A 19,319-nucleotide genomic window follows, 5' to 3' on the forward strand; every position below is an offset into this window, starting at 1 on the left:
CCTCCAGTTTACTCCCAGATACATGGTCCTGTTCTTGAAGATATTGTGTTAAAAGACACATTAAGAGATAGAGCTAGGTTTGCGTGTGACCTTGACATTTCATGGAAGGTGTGAGTTTAAAGCAGAATCCTGATGCAAACTTAATTTCTTTTAATCACGGACTGATCTCTTCATACCTCGATTTATTTTCAGACAGAACTGTTATTGTCATTAACATTTAAATACTTACCCTTTCCAACTGTGAATTAAATTCGAAAGAAATTTTTCTTTCACACTTTTTCCCCTTATTAACAGTTTAGTTTTGTAGTTGAACATGAAACATGTTGCATACAGATGGAGAAGTCATTTCCACTGTAGGCAGAGAAAACACCTAATCTTCTCTCAATTTTGGCAATGTTATCATTTAGATTTTTCTTTCCCTTTGAGTAGAAATAAATATGTTTCTGAAAAACAACTAAAAAATGCACAAGCCGCCAACTCCTCTACATCTTGATGATTTGCTAGAGTTTTCTCCTAATCGTGTAGACGAATTTGTTCATTCTGCTTGCCAAAATATAGGTTTATTATGACTTGTAATGTAGTAACTTTCATGAAAAAAAAAATTTACAGTCCTACCTAACCATATATCTTTATGCACCAAGCAGCAACATTAATCAGTGTCTAGGGAACCACTGCACAAATAGAGATATTAACATACTGGGTCACAGATGCAATTGACTTAAATGTTCTTTGATCTGCCTTTTAGATCCTGCCCTCTTTCTTGTGCCCTTGTGTCTGTAGCTCACATTTCTAAAAATTTTACTTCATAGCATATACCCAAGAATAATATATACAGATGTATAATTATAATTTACTAGAATCACATGTCAGGTGAGAACATTTTTTCCATGGTGGTGGTGGCTGTTATTCTTAAGCTAATAGGAGTAAATGTTTTCATGGTACTTAATACACACTGAAAAGTCTCTATATCCCCAAACATTCTCCTCCTATGTCCTCAGTCTCAGCAAATTTTTCTAGTTGTCCATAAAGGAATTTGGGAGTTGCACGCATTTTCTTCCTCCCTCCCTGTTATGGTTTAGATGTGGTTTATCCCTGCCAAAATTCATGTTGAAATTTAATTGCCAGTGTAATAGTATTGAGAGATGCTGGGACTTTTTAAAGTATGGTCATGAAGTATCAACCTCATGAATGAATTAATGTCTTTTTCAAGGGTTTGCATTAACCTGGGAGTATGGCCTGGGCTGAGAAGAATTTGGCACGCACAAGGCACAGACAAAATATGGGACAGAGCTAGGGACTGTGCGAAGTCAAGAACCAGGAAACTGATAGAAGCCATTGGCCAGAGGCGGCCAAGACAGAAGCTTAAGGACAAAGGCTCCTCTTGGAATGGTAGCTCAATCCTGCCCAATACCTTGCCTCAAATATGCTTCACCTTCATGGAGCCAGGGAGCTAATCACCTTCAAGAAGAGAAACTTTAGCCAGGTGTGGTGGTGCATGCCTGTAATCCCAGCAACTGGGGAGGCTGAGGCAGGAGGATCGCAAGTTCAAACCCAGCCTCAGCAACTTAGCAAGGCCCTAAGCAACTCAGGGAGACCCTGTCTCTAAAAATATTTATATATAAAGGGCTGGGGACGTGGCTTGGTAGTTAAAAGACACTGGGTTCAATCCCTAGTGCACCAAAAAAAAAAAAAAAAGAATAGCAGCTTCACCCTTGGAAACTCTTCATGCTTTGATGATCTGATGTTTTTAAAATACAAAGTTATTCAATGCCAAGTCTAGTGAATGTGATGCATCACAAGTTTCACAGACACTTTGGACCAGAAACAAGGTATGATGATAAAAGACTAAGACTGATTTTCCTCTTTAGTGCTAACTCTAAAGGGATCCTCAAAAGAAAATTTCAAGAAAAGCATCCCAACATCTTAATATTTAGACTCACTGAAATGAATGAACAGCTTCCCAAGGTGACATCTTCCAATGGAAAAGAATATTGGGGATTTTTTCCCCTTGTTTTTATTGGTACATGACAGTTGTATACACTGATGGGATTTGTTGCTACATATTCATATATAACAATATAATTTTGTCAATATCACTCCCCAGCACTTCCCCTTTCCCTCCCCACATCCTACCCTGTGGTCCCTTTCCTCTGCTTATCTCCCTTTGATTTTCATGAGTTATGCCCCCACCTTGGAAACGAATATTTTTGAATACACATTTTATATGTTTGCTTAAAAATCAGTTGCATTACTGTTAGGATCTGCACCCAGCAAATATACAAAAGAACATTCACTCCATTGTATGGGTCAAAAAGAATGTTTCCCTGCACATATTTGTCTGGGAAACAATAATTTAAGTAAAGTCTCTTTCCTCGTGTTCTTTTCCTTGTCTTGTATATGCTGATGCACCTGGGACTCTTCCCATGAAACTAGGATGTTTAGTTGGTCATTTGATTCTTTCACAAAGCATTTCATAGGGCTGGAGCCCTGTAAGACACTTGTTAGTGAAGAACTCCTATAAAAGAGAAATGGTCTGTGTTCCATGTTTGTTTTAGTTAAGCAGCTTTCCAAAACCTAAGTCAAAATTAAGCACAAGGTTTACAAAAATTATTTAGCAAGCACATTACTCTGTGCCTTGTTTCCTTATTCAATAAGTGAAATAATAGCACCTGCATTGTGGGCATATTGATGTTTAAGTGAGCTGATGCACGCCAAGTACAGTGCCTGGCAGAGAGTAAGTGCTTAATAAATGTTAACTATTTTTATTTCTGCTGACAGTAAGGAGAGCAGAGGAGAGATTCAAGATTGAAGAACCAGAAGGTGAAAGAGAATGCACAATCATGCAAGGAGAAAAAACACGAATGAGAACACAAAGGTAAAGTGGAAAGAAGTAAGAGACATCAGCCCATCCTGTCCCGCTCATAGATCAAACAATGTTACAACAGGGCCAGAAAGCTAAATTACCTTCAGTAGGAGCATCTCCACCCTTGGACAGTCCTTTTCCAGATCACAGGCTTGGCTGCTGGCTCTTTTTCAGCTGATTGTGGAGATTAATGGAGATCAGTGTGAATTCTCTAACATTTCTAAGCAAAGCCTGCTGAACATAAAGGCATAATCAACATAGGTTAGCCACCAGTTAAAGGGAGATAAACCAAGGCCCACCCAAGCAACCAGGCAGCCCCTGGGGCCTGCCTTTGCAAATTGAATGCCTTCTCAGTTCGGAACTATTCCTTAAAAGTTAACCCACGGGGTGGGAGATATTCCATGGGTACAGAATTGTCAGTTTTATAAGATGGAAGAAATTTCAGGAATCTGTTGCGCAACAGGTATATGTAGTTAATGATACTGTACACTTAAAAATGACTAAGGCAATAAATTTTGTATTATGTGTTTTTCACCACAGTTAAAAAAGGAAGAATTTAACCCACAAGTATCCTCTGACATGTTCAGGCTGAGCCAAATGGGAAACCTGTGTTTGAAAAGAAGATGACTGAATGGAGAGAGAATAAGGGTGCACGCATGGCTCATTTTCCACTCAGAAGAAAGTTCCGTGGAGGAATCCGGGCAGCCAGAAGACCATGCAAGGCTGCTGGGAATGAGGAAGTGGGAAGGGTGGAAAGGCACTTGAAGGGAAGTGGCTAGGGGAGGGAAGGGGTGAGTGGGTTGGTACCTACCACCCTGTGGAGTTGGTTGACCTGTGAAGGTTCACTTCCTTCATCCGTCTTCAGATATGTTCTTGCCAAGCCTAGAGGCTAATTTCTAGTTTGGACCATCATTCTTCAGTCACAGTTAATGGAATAGCAATGCCCTGCTAGGACTTCCAAAGAAACCCATTTGTTTAAATCCACAGAGACATTTTTGGTTTTGTAAGTGCCATCTCTGTGTTCTGTGTTTTGTATACCTTAACTCACTAAATAACAGAATTATTATTATTTACATATTTAGATAAGGAACCAAGATCACAGAAGTTAGGTAAAACTATTCAGTATCACAGAGCTGAGAATTAAGTCCAAATATGTTTTTTTAAAAAGGCCAGAGTTCATTCCAAACACATTATCATTGGTTAAAAATGTTCATTACCTATGACCACAAAGTATTATACAAAGAAGCTTTGTCTTGTGGAGAAAACAAAGAGGCATAAATCAAGCTGAAATATGAGCTAGACACCCATAAGAAGATTGCTCCCACAAATTCAAACCAGTCATTGTTTCATTATGCATTGGCACATCCAGTTGCTTAACCCCAAAATGCAGTAGCCTCAGATGGTCGTCAAGTCTCTAGTTCACAAGAGTGTGAGAAGTGATGTGGACTGGTCAGCTGGGCTAACTCCCATGTCTGTCAGCCAGCATTTGGCCATTCTACAACAGCTTCTGCTGGGATGGCGGCCATCCTGGCCCCTCCTTCAGTCAGCTGCTGACAGTTCTCATGGTGAGAAGAAGGGAAGCAGAGAACCAAGACAGGAAATGAAAGCTCTTCCAAGCCTCTGTGACTTTCCCATTTGCCAAAGACAGTCACGTGACTGAAGTACAGAAGTGGGCTCCAGCTGTGGGTAAGAACGGAAGTCACTTGAGAAGAAGAGTGCAGAATGGAGGCCAGACGGGCCGCTGATGGACCGCAAGAGCCAGTGGTGGCTATAATAGAAGGTCTGAGCTTTTGTGGTGTCAGGGCACCATTCTAAGTTCTTCACACAGTCTCTTAAATAATTTTCAAAGCTATTCTATGAGGTAATAATTACTATCTGTATTTTATATGAGAAAACTGAGGCTGATAGAGGTTAATTACATAGCCTCTGTCAATAAACACCAGAGCCTAATTTAAACACTGGCATATCTAACTCCCAAGCTTTTTTGTTTCAGTTTAGACTTCAAAGAAAATTATTTAAGATACAGTTAAAAGGTCAACTCAAAATTAAGATCCAATTTGAAAAACAATGAAATTTTGTATGAACTCCAATCATAAGCTCTACATTTTCTAAAAAGATGCTCCACAGCTATTCCTTAATAATATTTGACAAACAGATCAAGCCATAGAATATTGTGTTGGGTGTTAATGCATTATCTGTTTGCCAAATTCTTCATATGAATTCATAAAAACAATAGGAAACCTAACATAAATGCCAATTTTTTTTTGGCCTGGCAGCTGGGGAGTTTTATGTTTAGCAAATGATTTTTTAAAAGTATCTGAGAAAATATGCTACCTAGTGTGGTTTTATAAGTAGAAAATCAAGAAGATAGTGTAACCTGAAAAATGAAATTAAAGCTTCTCATGTGGTCAGAACACCGTTGCATCAAATTTAGAAAACCTTAAGTGGTCAGTTGCAAGCCACGCTATTTGCCAACACAGTCCATTACACTTCATTCATTACTACGGTACATTTATTACCAAGAGCAATAAATCATTGAGAGGTACAGGGAAATCTGGCCTCTAAAACAGATGGAGTGGTACAATTCAGTCCATGATTTGATCAAGACAACCTCACACAGCTGAGAAATCGTAACCCACTTTGGGCACTAGTACATTTTGATTTCCTTTCCATCATTTTGTTCCTTCCAGCTCCTATCTGTGATTGTATCACTTAGTTTGTGTTATACTCCTCCAATCTATCTCGCAATAGGCTAGACAGGTGGGAAAAGAGGAAAGTTCTAAGAGCCATGAGTTACAGGCCTTGTACGAAGGGCTAAAGCCAAGAAGCTCCTAGGACCTTCAAGAAAGCAATTCCAGCATTGGTTTCCTGGTTGAATGTCTGCTTGGTAGCAGAAGGGTTGACATGCCACCATTTGGATAGCAGGAGAGAGACATTCTGCTAAAAGCAGCCAGCACTCCCAAGGTTTAGCCCAGCCAAGCGGTAAACAGACATGGTGGTAGTCAGAGTTTTCTTATCAGTACCACATCCAAGATGGATGGTCATCAGGCAAAGAGACCACACTGAAAGAGTCTGTGGAGCAGACCACCAGTTTTGATTGCTCCAAGAGCTGACTGCACGCAGCAAGGAGCAGTCCACAGCTGGGCCTCACAAAAATCTCACTAAATTCTCCAAAGAACTTAAGCATTTACTGCGAAGAACAAGCATTTGGTCACCTGTCACAGACATAGCATTGAACAACCACATCCACATAGGACTGCAATCCCATGCCATATTAAAATTAAAAAAAAAAAAAAGTCCTATTTCCTCTGCCATCAGTCCCAGAAGAGCTAGCCACCCAGCAGAGAGTGTGAGCCACAGCCGACTGCACTTTCTCCCCTGAGTCCTTCAGAAGGACGCCTGGTCCAGGTGAGAGGCAGAGAAGTGGTGAACAGTGAAGCTGAATGAAGACAATATTGGCCGAGACTGCACAGGAGCTGCCAGTAACCAAAAGTGACCAGAAAGCTATGGGATAAACCTGGGATGTCATGGAGGCAGAGAAAAGGGAGTTTCAGCTGAGCAGAGTTGAAAGCAATGATTGCAGAAAAATAGTACCGTTTCATCTCTGGTCCCTTCCTAAATCAGACTCTTCAATAAACCCATTACGTTTACCTGAGTCTCAATATTTTCTTCTGAAAATTGGAGCACTTGCACGTCTGACATTCTCTAAGAACCAGGCTCTCCGTCTCACTTGCCAGGTTTTTCAGGTGACAACTGGATATTCTAATAGTGTGCACCATGTGAAAAACAGCCACTTTCCATGTTCAATTTCAGGTTCTCCTATAGTTAAATAAAAAACACCAAAATTAATATTCAATACCATCAGAAATGAGTACTGAACTTTTACCAGCACTGACTTGATCATCCTGGACCTGACCCCCTTAGAGGGTGAGGCTCTAGTCTGGTGTGAAGCATGATTAGCTTTGGTTCTACTCTGGAAAAAAATTAAGTTCATTAGTTTCTCTCTCTTCCACCCAATATGGGCAGCCAGGCTTCTAGCTGTTGTTTTACAGATGTAGTGAAATTATGTAATATTCTGTTTACACAGCTAATAACACTTCCTGTACTGAGATTTTCTTTTGAGGGTGTTTTCAGTTTTTCATGGAAGGAAACAATAAGTCATTGGAGATGGCAGGAAGAATAGGACTTTTTTATTTTTTAATATGTCATGGGATTGCAGTCCTATGTGTGTGTGGTTGTTCAATTGGTGTCCCACTAGTAATTAACAAACAACTCGATCATTTCCTTATAACTATTTCTGCCTTTATTAAACAATGGTGGCAGAAACTTTGTTCTGAGTTGCAGTGGAAGCCTTTCACAGGTGAGAACATACAGCTTTTGTATAAGTGTCTAGAAAATTTATCCAAGAATCAAGTACATACATGCATGTATGTGATTAAAAGGAATCACATGTGAAATCACTTTATAAAGTAAACCATTCCTGGGTTATTTTCTTTCCTATAAATTCTATTTCTTAGTCATTAAACTGGCAAACAAATAAGCTCAGCTTTTTTATTTTTTGAATGCTTTGTTAGTGTTTGAGCTAAGTAATACCAACACCCCAACTGCAGAATGGGTTGTTATAAAAGCAGACACCTGCCCACACCCAAGGCTCTGGGTGGAGTAAATAGCATTGAAAGGATGAGCCTGAACTACATTTGCTCTCCCAAACTATCGGGAATCCATAGTACTTTGGAAGAGGGAAGTCTTTTGGGCAGATACTCTGTGAGCAAGAAGTAATTGAAAGAGGTGGCTTTAGTTAGTTAAGTGACCTAATAGTTCAGCCTCTCATCTAAGGCAGGTATCAAAGCATTACAGGGGCTACATCATAGAGGAACCCACAGAATGTGGGAATAAATGGGCCATTGCCTTTACTCAACCACAAGCAGGCTAGAGATCATATAGTATAAAATAACTGGTTTATAGGATGATGTGACTTTTTCTTCCCTACAATTCCTATCTTAATTATGCATGTTATATAAGTGGACACTGAACAAGTGATAATAATAAATGTAATGAACACTAAACAAGTGGCCATTTGAACACGTGATAATAATAGATAGACCCTCAGTATATTTTTATTGAATGAACAGTTCACCCAGTCCTGGACCCTGGACCCTGGACCCTAAAACTGTTTGCAATGGTAAATAATGAAAAGAACTGCTTTCCACAACTGTAGCTGCTGATAGCAGGGCTCCCAGGGGCTCACCCGGCACTCTCGAGGAAAGACTCTAACCCATCACAGAGCCCAAAAAATCCATGTGGCTCAGTGAGTTTTAAAAATATTCCAAACATGTAGCTGTGACAGATACAATACAGAAAGAAATAATAAGCTTAGTACTATGCTCATTACTAAAAAAGAGTTCGGGTACAGTAGGGGTTAAAAAAGCTCTCCAACCTGTACATGACCTGCGGTTTACTGTAGTAAGTTCTAAGGATGTTTTCATCCAAGAGCAGCAAAGGTTGTCAGCTCAAGGTTGTTCTCTGAATCTAAGTTTTCCTGGGTCAGGTTCAGGAACCACCTGGAGAGCATTAGCACCTCATTTAGCCTATGGTACCCAGGTGCTATCTTCCAATTACCATAGGTGACCATGTAGATTGGAGTCAGGTAGAGAGACAAGCAGAAAGAAAGGAGACAGACTGTGAACACAGGGTGAACCAAAAAGATGTTGTTCCCTAAAAAGTAACTTTTAAAATGATCAAGACAATATCACAGATCCTAAAAATTGATACAGCTGCTAAATGTCCACTAACATGCCATATTATTGCTTCTGAGACTGTGGCTATTAGATAATGAGACCGTGTCCACCACCGAAGTCACTTTTTTCTCTGAATGCAGCAACAGCCCCATCAAGTGGCCCTTCCTGCACACTGTTGGGCAATGGGATCCTTGCTTTCTGGAGTGGTGATGGCTGGGCCTGCCCCCAGGACAAGGGACCGGCTAGTCTCCTGGGCTCTCTCACTTCCCAGCTCAGAATGCTTCCATGCCATGACTATCCATCTCTGCAAACACATGTGTTATTTAAAACCAATTTTTCAAAGCTTCTCATTGATTTTTCAAAGTGAAACACAAAGAATAAGCAGTAAACCCATCATTTATCACTGGTGAAGCCTACAGGGAGTGTCACATTTAATCTGTGTGAAAGCTACACTTTAGTGGTGTCTGGTATGAGTTGCCAACAACATGGAATCAAGTTTTAGAGATGGAGGGAGCATCCACGTTTCACAGCTGAGAACCCTGTGCTTCACGGGGGTGAAGAGGTGCAGGCCACGAATGCATTGTACAACTAGAACTTGAATTTTGGCTTACATGCACCCACCTCCAAGTCCCTGGCCCCATTTCAGGCTGGCTCGTCCATGCTCAGGTTTCATCTACCTCCTGCTAGTGGAGATACTATTCCACGCCTTCACCCTGCCCTTAAGTATATACCGAGACCTCATAACAGGGTCACCCTCTCTCTCTCTCTCCATTCCCTATAGACATGTCTCCTTAAGGCTGTAGATCAGTACTGATGAGCTGAGATTCAAAGAAAGGTCATCCTTGATCTCAGCCCTCACACCTCATCTGACCTCACCAGATTTTCTCAGGGCTTTTTTGTTTTGTTTTGTTTTTAGCAATACTATCACACTATTTTTTCATTATACCTTGTCTTGTCTTGATTCTTGGATCCAATGAATAAGAATTCTTTTCCTAATTAGGAATCTGATTCCATAATGATATTTCAACAGGTTGCCTCAGGTAACACACCCTGACCTTATGTTGGACTCATCTACCTGATTTTCCTGATACATAGTTTGTGTTTGGTACCTACGAGAGTCGGAATATTTGTGTCTCCCCAGAACTCATGGTCTAAATTCTAACCTCCAAGTGATTTCATCAGGGTGGGATCTTCAGTAAATGATTAGTTCATGAGGCTGGAACCAGAAAACAGGCCCTCACCAGATACAGAGTCTACTAGAAACTTGATCTTGGACATACCAGCCTCCAAAACCATGTGAAACAAATTTCTATTGTTTCTAAGCCTCCCAGTTTATGGTATTTTGTTATAACAGCCCAAATAGACCAAGCTAGTATTGCATCCAGATTGTCTTTACTGGGCTGATCTACCCAATCCAGGTACTAGGAGTATTGGAAGTTGTTGCCTTGGCTGGATAATTACCTAAGAAGAGGAGCCATCTCACCCTTGAGGCAAAGCAGGGAAGAGGGCGAGTCAGTCCAGAGAGAGACTGATTCAGTGAGTGCATAAGGCTAGACCATTCGATTCAATAAAGAACAGCTATAATGCGTCATTTGGTTTATTTTCTTGGTATTCTCTCCTCCAAGGACCATGCCATTTTCCTGAGACCACATCTTACCTCAATCCCTTCTCCTCCTTCTCTTGCTCTTTTCCTGAAGGTGCTTCCTCATTAAATCACCTGCATCAGCATCTTGGATTTTGCATGTATAGAACTCAACCTCAGACACCTGTTCTTATGGATCAGTACTGGTCACTCACTGGAGGCACTAATTACTGGCACGTCAACGCATCATCAAGGGATTTTAATTCAAATTCAAATTCTAGGATTTACTAGATGCCTACATTGGCCGAGCTATTCAATACTTATAAGTTTCACTTTCATCATATCTAGAAGGACATACTACTAGAGAATTGTTGTGAAAATTAAGTTATTATGCTGCTAAAAGTTATTGGAGCAGTGCTGGAAAGCATTTCTTCTGATATGTTAACATTGGTAATAGTAATAGCAAATATTTTTTGGGCATTTACTCTGACCCAATTCTGTTAAGCATATTGCAGTCATTATTTTATTTAGTACTTTCATCAATCCTTTGAAGCAGGTTCTACTGTTACCCCACTTCACAGATAAAGAAACAGACTATAATTTAACCAAAGTCTCCTACTCTGTACATGACACTGCTCAGATTTAAACCCATGTATTCTGGCTCCAAATGACAGTGTTTTACTTCATCTCCAGCAGCATTATATCTGTTTTCCTGCAGCCACATCTTCCCTCTCACCTCCGTTCTAAACCCCTCAACTCCTGCTTCCCTTAGGATGCCTGCTCATTTGTAGCATTTCACAGTTAAATGCCCTCATGCTCTTGATCTCCACCCCCTAACAAAACTTCACGCTCTGGTGTCCAGCTCAGCATTAGCTGACTGATGACCCCGGGCTCATAAGACTGAAGGCAGTGGTTTTATGCACATCCAGCATAGAAAACCTTAGTTCTTTAAACCTGTCCTTCAGTGACATCTCTTCGAGAATTGCATAATGTCATAATTTCAGGCATCTTGTTGGGTCACTCAGAAAAAAATTATTTGTAGGTAAAATGTTTATTCCCAATATTTCACAAATTCTCTCACTTTGGTAATTGCCACCTTCTCTCTGTAAAACATTCTGAGTGGAACCCCTGTCTCAGAGGGATTACCCACCTGATCATTGGAGGATCAATTTTCCATTAGCTCAGCTGGACACGTCCTATTTGGTCATCCCTGCCATCATAAACATTATGTATTCCCTTTTTTAAAGGCAGAAAATATGTCACTGGTTCTGAAGAGCACCAGGGTCACTTCAACTTCTTCCTTACAAGTGGGGGAAAAAGAAAGAGAGAGATTGAAAACAAAGATTAGATCGTATCCTCTTTTCTATTTTGTCCCATTTTATTTTAGTTCACTGGCCCAATTATCTAGATTATGCTTAAGCAGGAAAGCTTCCTTCTTCGCAGCCTCTGCAGACTTTTGCATTAGGTAGAGGAAAGAAAGGTTTAGAAAAAGTTCCCCTGATCAAATGAGCTTTTAGACAGAAACTTTCATTAGGCACACAGTTCGCTGATTCTAATGGGAGAGATTCAAATCGGAGAGGGTCACACTTGACCTCAGCCCTCTTCCACTGAGGTAGAGAGTGGGAGCTCAGCCTGGCCCTCAATTTCTGAATATCAATTAGAGCAGAAATGTTCATAAGACATGCTTACATGGATTGTGCATAATGAAATTGGGCCTTTAAATCTCTTTTTCCTTTTCTACCCCCACAGGGAACCCAGCAAGTTTCCTTAATAATCAGAAAATATGCTTAGCAATTCAAAAAAGCATTACAGGATCACATTTCAGAAATAATGGCTCAAAATTATAGTAAATAAGCCAGAAAACAAGAGTTGCATAATGAAACAAAAGAAATCAGAAGTTAATCACCTTAGATCATTAACTAAAAAGAAAAAAAAAAAAGCAGCCCTACAAAACAGCATAATATATTATTGCATTTTGGTTTAAAAATATATTATCTGCACTAATAAAAGATCTGGAAAGGTAGACAATATAAGATTCCCCTTTTTAATAACTCAGTGGCTATCTCTGAATGGTAGATACATATTTTTTATTTTAACTGTGTCCCCAAAAAGGGTATGTCAAGATCCTAGCACTGGTATAGGCAGTGCAGGTTGTCGCAGACGTCATTCATTAAGATGAAGTCACAGCGGCACGCAGGGGACCTGACCTAGCGTGTCCACTCAGCAGACCTAAATCTAGCACGTCTGCTGTCCTCATAGGAAGAGAAAGAGAGACGGCCTCCAGAAGACTCAGACACACAGGGAGAATGTCATGAGATGACAGAGGTGGAGGCTGGAGAGGAGCAGCTGCCAGCGAGGACTGACAATGCCCATGAGGAGACAGGAAGAGAAAGGAGGGATCTTCCCAACAGGGATGCCACATTCACACGCTGACTGTGACCTTCTGGCTCTCAGGAATAAACCTCTGTTGGTTTAAGTCACCCAGTTTGCACTGCTTAGTCACTGAAACCTAGGAAACAAATACAATAATGCTTTTCAAACTTCTGTTTGTTGAGTTTTTACTTTCAACAAAGAGCATGTTCTAATTTTGTGATTTCAAAAGGGGTTGTTTCATAAAAAGAAGGAAGAGGAGAAGAAAGGAAAGGAAAGGAAGACAAGTTGTGAACAGTTTTTTTCTTATTGTTCAATACTTTGGATGGTGCCATAGAGGACAGTTAATAAAAGAGTAATAAAAATCATAGCTGATAGGAACATGAGATGCCCACCGCCAACTGCTAGAAAAGCACCTCCTGATCAGCTGCTCCCACACCCTCTCCTTCCATCAGTCAAGCCTTATCTATTCTCAGTCCCATTGTCCCAACGCCCTCTCTCTATGTGACATCCTTTTATTTATTCCTCCATCAGTCATTTACTGAGCACTACTCTGGGCCAGGCAACAAGTTGTAATGTAAAAATAAATAAGAACAGTCCTTACCCACACAGAGTTCGCAATCTGGCAGCCCAGAAAGTCGAGAAACAGATAGCTCACTAGAGTATAGGAAGTGACTGGATGTGAGCACCTTACAGGGGTGAGGAGAGGGTGCAGGGAGACCATGGAGCAAAGGTCCCTCACTCTCACTTGGAAGGGTGGGGCTAGGGAAGAAGCCAAATTCGAAGCACATGTAAGTGCCAGCCCAAGAAAAAAGGAGGGGGACTTACAGATAAAGGAATTAGCAGCCCTTGGCTGATCCAGAGAAGCAAGACACCCGTGGTAAACTTGGAGAAAACTTGGGATGTAACTGGGGGATGATGAGAGAACTCCTTGGATGGAAGCCAGGGGCCCAGAGCCCACAGAGCAACACAGGAGAGTCAGAGATGACAAGAGCTCTTGAACTTGACTCTGCAGGCAAGAAAAAGACACCAGCAAATGTTAGGGCAGCGTCACATGATCAGTCTCGGGTTGTAGGAAATATGGCACTGGAGCGGTGTGGGAGACTATTTGGAATTTCCAAGAATGGAGGCAGGTACTATCACTAGGACAGGGCAAGAGTGGGACAAGCTGAGCGACACTGACAGCAGGGCAGCAGGAGAGGACGGACTAGAACAGGAACATGCAGCACAGGGGCCGAGAGGGCACTTCTCTCCCACATCCCAGGCGTGGATCTTAGTTCTGCCACTTACTTTTTGGATAAAGTTGGGCAAAATTGAAGGATGTGAAAAATGACAACAACCAGGAAGAAAGGAGGGCAGTGTGACCTGGGAGGAGGGACAGGACAGAAGGCAAATATTTGTCCCTTCCCAGTGACAAGGGGTCCTGAAGGGAGGAGGCCAATCCTGAGCGCTGGGCAGTGGACGTTCACCCTTCCCCAGTGACGCGTCCTGGAGGGAGAAAGCGAACAGTGAGCTCTGGGTAACAGTGGGTTCCAGAGGAAGAAGATAACGTGGGCTCAGCTGGGCTCTGGATCCTCATCCCTACCCAGGAACAATGAGTTTTGGACTTTTACAATTTTTCCCTGACTGTCCAAACCGACACATTCTACTGCAGTCTCCAATTATTAATTCACCCTCACTGTAACCTATAAAACACAGTCCCCTTCTGTAACCAGCGACCTTTTTCTACCCCAAAAATGCACCCCTCTATGCCTGATGGATGGACTCTGCAGCTTAACAGACAGCGTCACAACAGACAGCGTCACTGAATCCCCTGAAGTCTGCTCCCATCCCAGTTATTTGTGCTTACAAAAATTATTGATCTTTTTGTGCCCCAGCTTTTTCTCCAATAAAAATGAGAACAATTACCAGATTTATCTCATTGGGGTGTGGTGCAGATTAAATAAGCTAATATGTGTCAGGTGCTTCAAAATTATCTGACATATTATGTCTTCAATAAACATCATTGTTATTATTCTTCATACACACACACACACACACACACACACACACACACACACACAAGAGCCAGCAGGACTTTGTAAAGGGAAAAGAGGAAAGAGAAAAAAAATTCCAATGCAATTCTACTTTTAATCTAGGCACTGGTGTCTACCTATTATACTGGCTAACTTCATTCAATCTCTTGTTTGACATGACTTCCTCCAGGAAGTCCCCCGATCACTCAATTCCAGATCAATTAGTTGTTCCATGAGCACCCTGCACTACCCTATCACAACGCTGACCTCATGACCATATGATGGTTCTTTCCCTGTCCAAACCAAGACCCCCTGTGGACTTCAAACTCCATGAGCACAGGGTCAATTCATGGTATTCATCACTGTATTCCCAATGCCCAACTTGTTACTGGTACTTAATATATTTATGATGTATGCATGAGTAAGTGAATAATCAATTAATTCAGATGAAGCAGAGAAAATGGTGAGGTCAGGTTTGAGCAGTCCACATGGAGTTCATTGTAGAATATTCAACTGAGTGTACGTCATAGGTGGTTGGAAACAGGTTTATGGAGCTCAAGGGCATATGTTTGAACTGAAGAGTGAGCATCATTAGCCTCCATAAGGCAACAGAACAATGAGAAGACCTAGAAAGAAATGGAAATCCTAGAAGAGAGTGAGCGAGTGAGTGAGAGATAGCAGGTAAGTGTGATGTCTTTGCTTTCTGAGCTGTAGCCTCACCATTTAGCAAAACCAAGAGCAAATCTTTGATGAATTATGGGAGTTTTCAGAAATTCTTTTTGGAACACTCAAAAAACACTACATGAGCAGCCATATACTCTAATTTCTCAGTCATTTTGGGGTGCTATAACAAAGCACCGCAGACTGGGTGGCTTATAAACAATAGAAATTTATTTCTCCCAGTTCTAGAGGTTAGAAGTCTAAGGTCATGGTGTCAGCATGATCAAGCTCTTGCGGGGTTCGTTTTAGGATACAGACTGCTGTCTTTTCATTGTGTATATAGCAAAAAGGAGGGTTAGAGAGTTCCTATGTCCCTTTTAGGAGCGCACTAATCTAATTCATGAGGGCTCCACCTCAGGACCTAGTTACCTTCCAAAGCCATGCCTCCTAACACCTTCAATACATTGAAGATTATTATTTCAACATATATTCATATTATGTTGAATACGTGTCAAAATGGAGAAACACAAACATTCAGTTCATTTTACTACCTACAGTCTATCTCTAATAGCTAATACTGACTGAGTGCTTACTCTGTACCAGGTTCTATTCCAAATGCTTTACAAGTATTATTTTATTTAATCCTCACAACAATACTATGAGGCAAGTTTCTCATCACCCCCCTTTCACGGATAAGGAAAGTGAGGCCCTGAGATATGGTCCATTATGACTTCCTCTCAGACTATGACGGTAGCTCTCTAGAACATTAGAAAATAAAATTATCTAGCTGCTAAAACCAATTGGTCAGAGGAAGAGGACAACTCATCCAAGTTGACAAGTTCCACATGGTTTGCCTATGAGATCTGAGGTTTTTATCCATTAGGAGCACTGCCCCATTCCCCCCAACCTTAATAAAAATGCCTTTTTTTTGACTGTTTGCTGGCAGGGTTTTCCTGGCACCTATTCCTGGCAGCTGATTGAAGATATTAAATCAGCCCACAGGAATAAGTCAAACTCTATTAGTCACTCTGTAAAAATGCTAAGTCTATTTATTTATTATGAGTTATTCATAAACATCAAGACTAGACTCTATAATTCAATACCACCTGCAATGATTCCTGAAAGTGGTAATATTTTACTACTATGATCTGATTAATTGACCTGTTCAAACAGAGCTCCAAATCAAGCATAACTTCCCTGTGACGAAGTGTATTCATCTTCATCTCAAAGCCAGTCTTCTTGAGTCATCAGGGAAGAACAAAACAGCTCATCAAAGGGAATCAATTAGAATTGTCTGAAGTAATATGAACATTCCACTCAAGAAATACTTATAAACTCTTAATAGTCCCTTTTAAAAAAAAAAAAAAATGAACAAATTGGTAGACATTTTATGATTTCAGTCATATATGCTCAAAAATAAATGTAATTCAAGGTGTCAGAAGTTAGAACAACAGTTTTCCTTGGTGGCAGAGACCGGGAGACCCAATACCTAGGAAAGGGTAAGGGTGGGCACACTGTAGTATCCTGGACATAGTCTGGGTACTGGTGTTGTGGCTGGGTTCACTTTGTGAAAATCCATCACATGCACACTTTTCTTTACATATGCTATATTTTTTTTAAAAACTTGCAAAAAATTTAGAAGGGTAAAATGAATAATTCATACTTGGACAACAATATCAGAATTTTAATTGAAGATGATTCTACCCTAAGTCTTCTGCTTCCTAGGTTCATTTGGAGGGCAAGTCATGTTATAAGCCTCAGCTCGCTCACTTATAAAATAAGAATAATACCTACTACACAAATGGGTTAAATATGACCATATATAAGAATATACATGTGTGTGTATGTGCATCTCTTAACAGAGATATGTCTGAGAAATGCATTGTTAGGAAATTTCATCATTGTGCAAATACCACAGCGTATGTACACAAACTAAGACAGTTATGATATTACTAGGCAATATAATCTTATGGGATCACTATCTTATATGTGATTCATCATTGATTAAAATATCATTATATAGTACATGATTGTCTATGTAAGATGTATATAAGAACCTGAGTAGAGAAGTTAAAATGTTGATCTTTTTTTTTAAAAAGGAAAACATTCCTATTGTTATCAGTCCTTGTAATAGTCAAAAAGTTATGCTAACAACAATTGTGCCACTCTTTCTAAGTCTTGAAATTCCATTGTCCACAGAATTCCCAGCTAAGGCCAGTCTTTTACCTGGACAAATTAGCAGTCCCTAGGCCTTGTCCTTAAATATTCCTGTGTAAGGTTTGGAAAATAGGATCCATTAACATCTCTTCTTTCTTTTTCTCCAGTGCTGGAGCTGGAATCTGGGCTTTGTGCATGCTAGGCAAGCGCACTACCACTGAGCTACAACCCCAGCCCCTGGGCCTTCTTTTAAAGTACTGAATTTTCCAGTCACTCACCAAGGAAGCAGGATCCTGGGTGAAAGGTTGCACAAAAAGGGGGTTTCTATCTCTTGACCATAGGATGCCCCCCTCCCGTTGTTTTTTGGGGGACTGACATTTTGTCCTTTCAGTTCCTAAGTCATTTCCACAGACAATTGCCCTCCGACTGGCCCTCTTTTGAGTGATCGTCATCGCAGTCAAGCAGTTGACATTCACCACCATTCATTCCAACAAGCATCAGCGCGCTGACGACTCTGCTGAGACAAAAGCATCTGCCTGGCACAGCCACTGCAAAAGCGTGGGTGGTGGTCAGTGTGGTACGAGCCGCCAGATCCTGTGGCGATGAGTAACTGTGCCCCTCCCTCTTTCCCCCTCGTGTCTCAGTCTCATCAGACACCTTTAACTCCGGAAGCCTGGGAAGCAGAGACATGGATAAGGGGACCGGGGTCCCCCGGGGCTTCTCGCAAGCAGCAGCATGCAAGTTTTGCGCTTTTGGACACAGAGGCCACAAGTTCACTGGAGCCAACGAGCCTTGAGGGCCCCACAGTGGCCCCACCTGCCTCACGTTCTGGGGCCAATAATAAGTAACTCCAAGAACTCAGGGAATAAAGACAGCAGAGAAGTCTGGAAGAGTCAGAAAGGCTGACTTAAAGGAAAAGAGGCTCCGGCTAGGTAAGTGGATTGTTTTTCTGACAGTTCACCTCAGAGGTCAAGGATGCGTCTTGGCTTTTGTTCTATTAAAACCTTCAGTGTAAACAAGCCAGGAACCAGCAGGCTCCCCAAGGACATGTTTGACCTGTATTGTAGGGAGGCCCTGACTGTCTTGGACCTTTCTAAAATGGAGCAGGAAACTGGGGGTTGAGGGGCTTGCAAAGGAGGGGGGGGTGTGCAAACAAATGTCCTCTATTTCATGACTTTACCTAAAGTTGACCTTGTGGACAAGGAAGTGGCCACTAGGACACTGGATTCCAGAGGGCTGGCCCAGCTCCCATGGTCCACACCCCAACCACGGAAAATAGTCCTCCTCTCTGCAAAATCCAGTTGGTTAAGTCAAGTATCCTGACAAAGCTCATAAAAAGGAAAGAGCTAATTCTTCCCTGGAAAGTACTATTTTCTTACTGAAATTGCTATTAAGCAATTCCAAGATCTTCCAAGATCTCTCATTAATCTACTTGAGGGTTTTCCTAACAGAGACCTTAAAAACTGTCTAGCCCAGAGCTTAAATAACTGTGGACTTCAACCTATGAGTGAATTCAGTGGTCTCCATTTGCCTCTACATGAGTCAGAATGGAATGGAATGGATTGGCAAATATCAGAACATCAAATACAGAAAGAAAAACTTTTTATGAAACTTTTCTTTATGCTTTTGGTATCTACTCATATGTACGTATTCTGGGTTATAATACAAAGTGTATGTCTTCCTGTGAGTTGTAGCCATATGGTTAAAAGGGAGTGGTGCAACTTAATACCCTCATTTTATAGATGGGCAAATGAAACTCAGAGAAGTAAAACAACTTTCCAAAAGATGCATAGTGAGTTAGTAGCAAAACGATAATTAGAATTTAGCTCCCCTGACTTCTTAGTCAGTGACGTTGACTTTATATCAACTATTCAAAACTAATATGACATCTCATTTCTACCTTTTAAAATAGCACACTCCTGCCTATAAGCCTT

General features: G+C 41.1%; 1 long non-coding RNA gene across 1 annotated transcript; it reads right to left on the reverse strand.

Moving 5' to 3' along the window:
* Positions 1-2,442: 2,442 nt before the first annotated feature.
* LOC306643170 lies at positions 2,443-11,609 on the reverse strand. The gene is made up of 3 exons (XR_013758832.1): positions 11,334-11,609; positions 6,458-6,682; positions 2,443-3,094 (listed from the first exon to the last, which is right to left on the reverse strand). It is a non-coding gene; the product is annotated as an uncharacterized lncRNA (long non-coding RNA).
* Between the last annotated feature and the right edge of the window lie 7,710 nt (positions 11,610-19,319).

Source organism: Sciurus vulgaris (genome assembly GCF_902686455.1).
Source record: "Sciurus vulgaris genome assembly, chromosome: 13".
Lineage (NCBI taxonomy): Eukaryota > Metazoa > Chordata > Mammalia > Rodentia > Sciuridae > Sciurus > Sciurus vulgaris.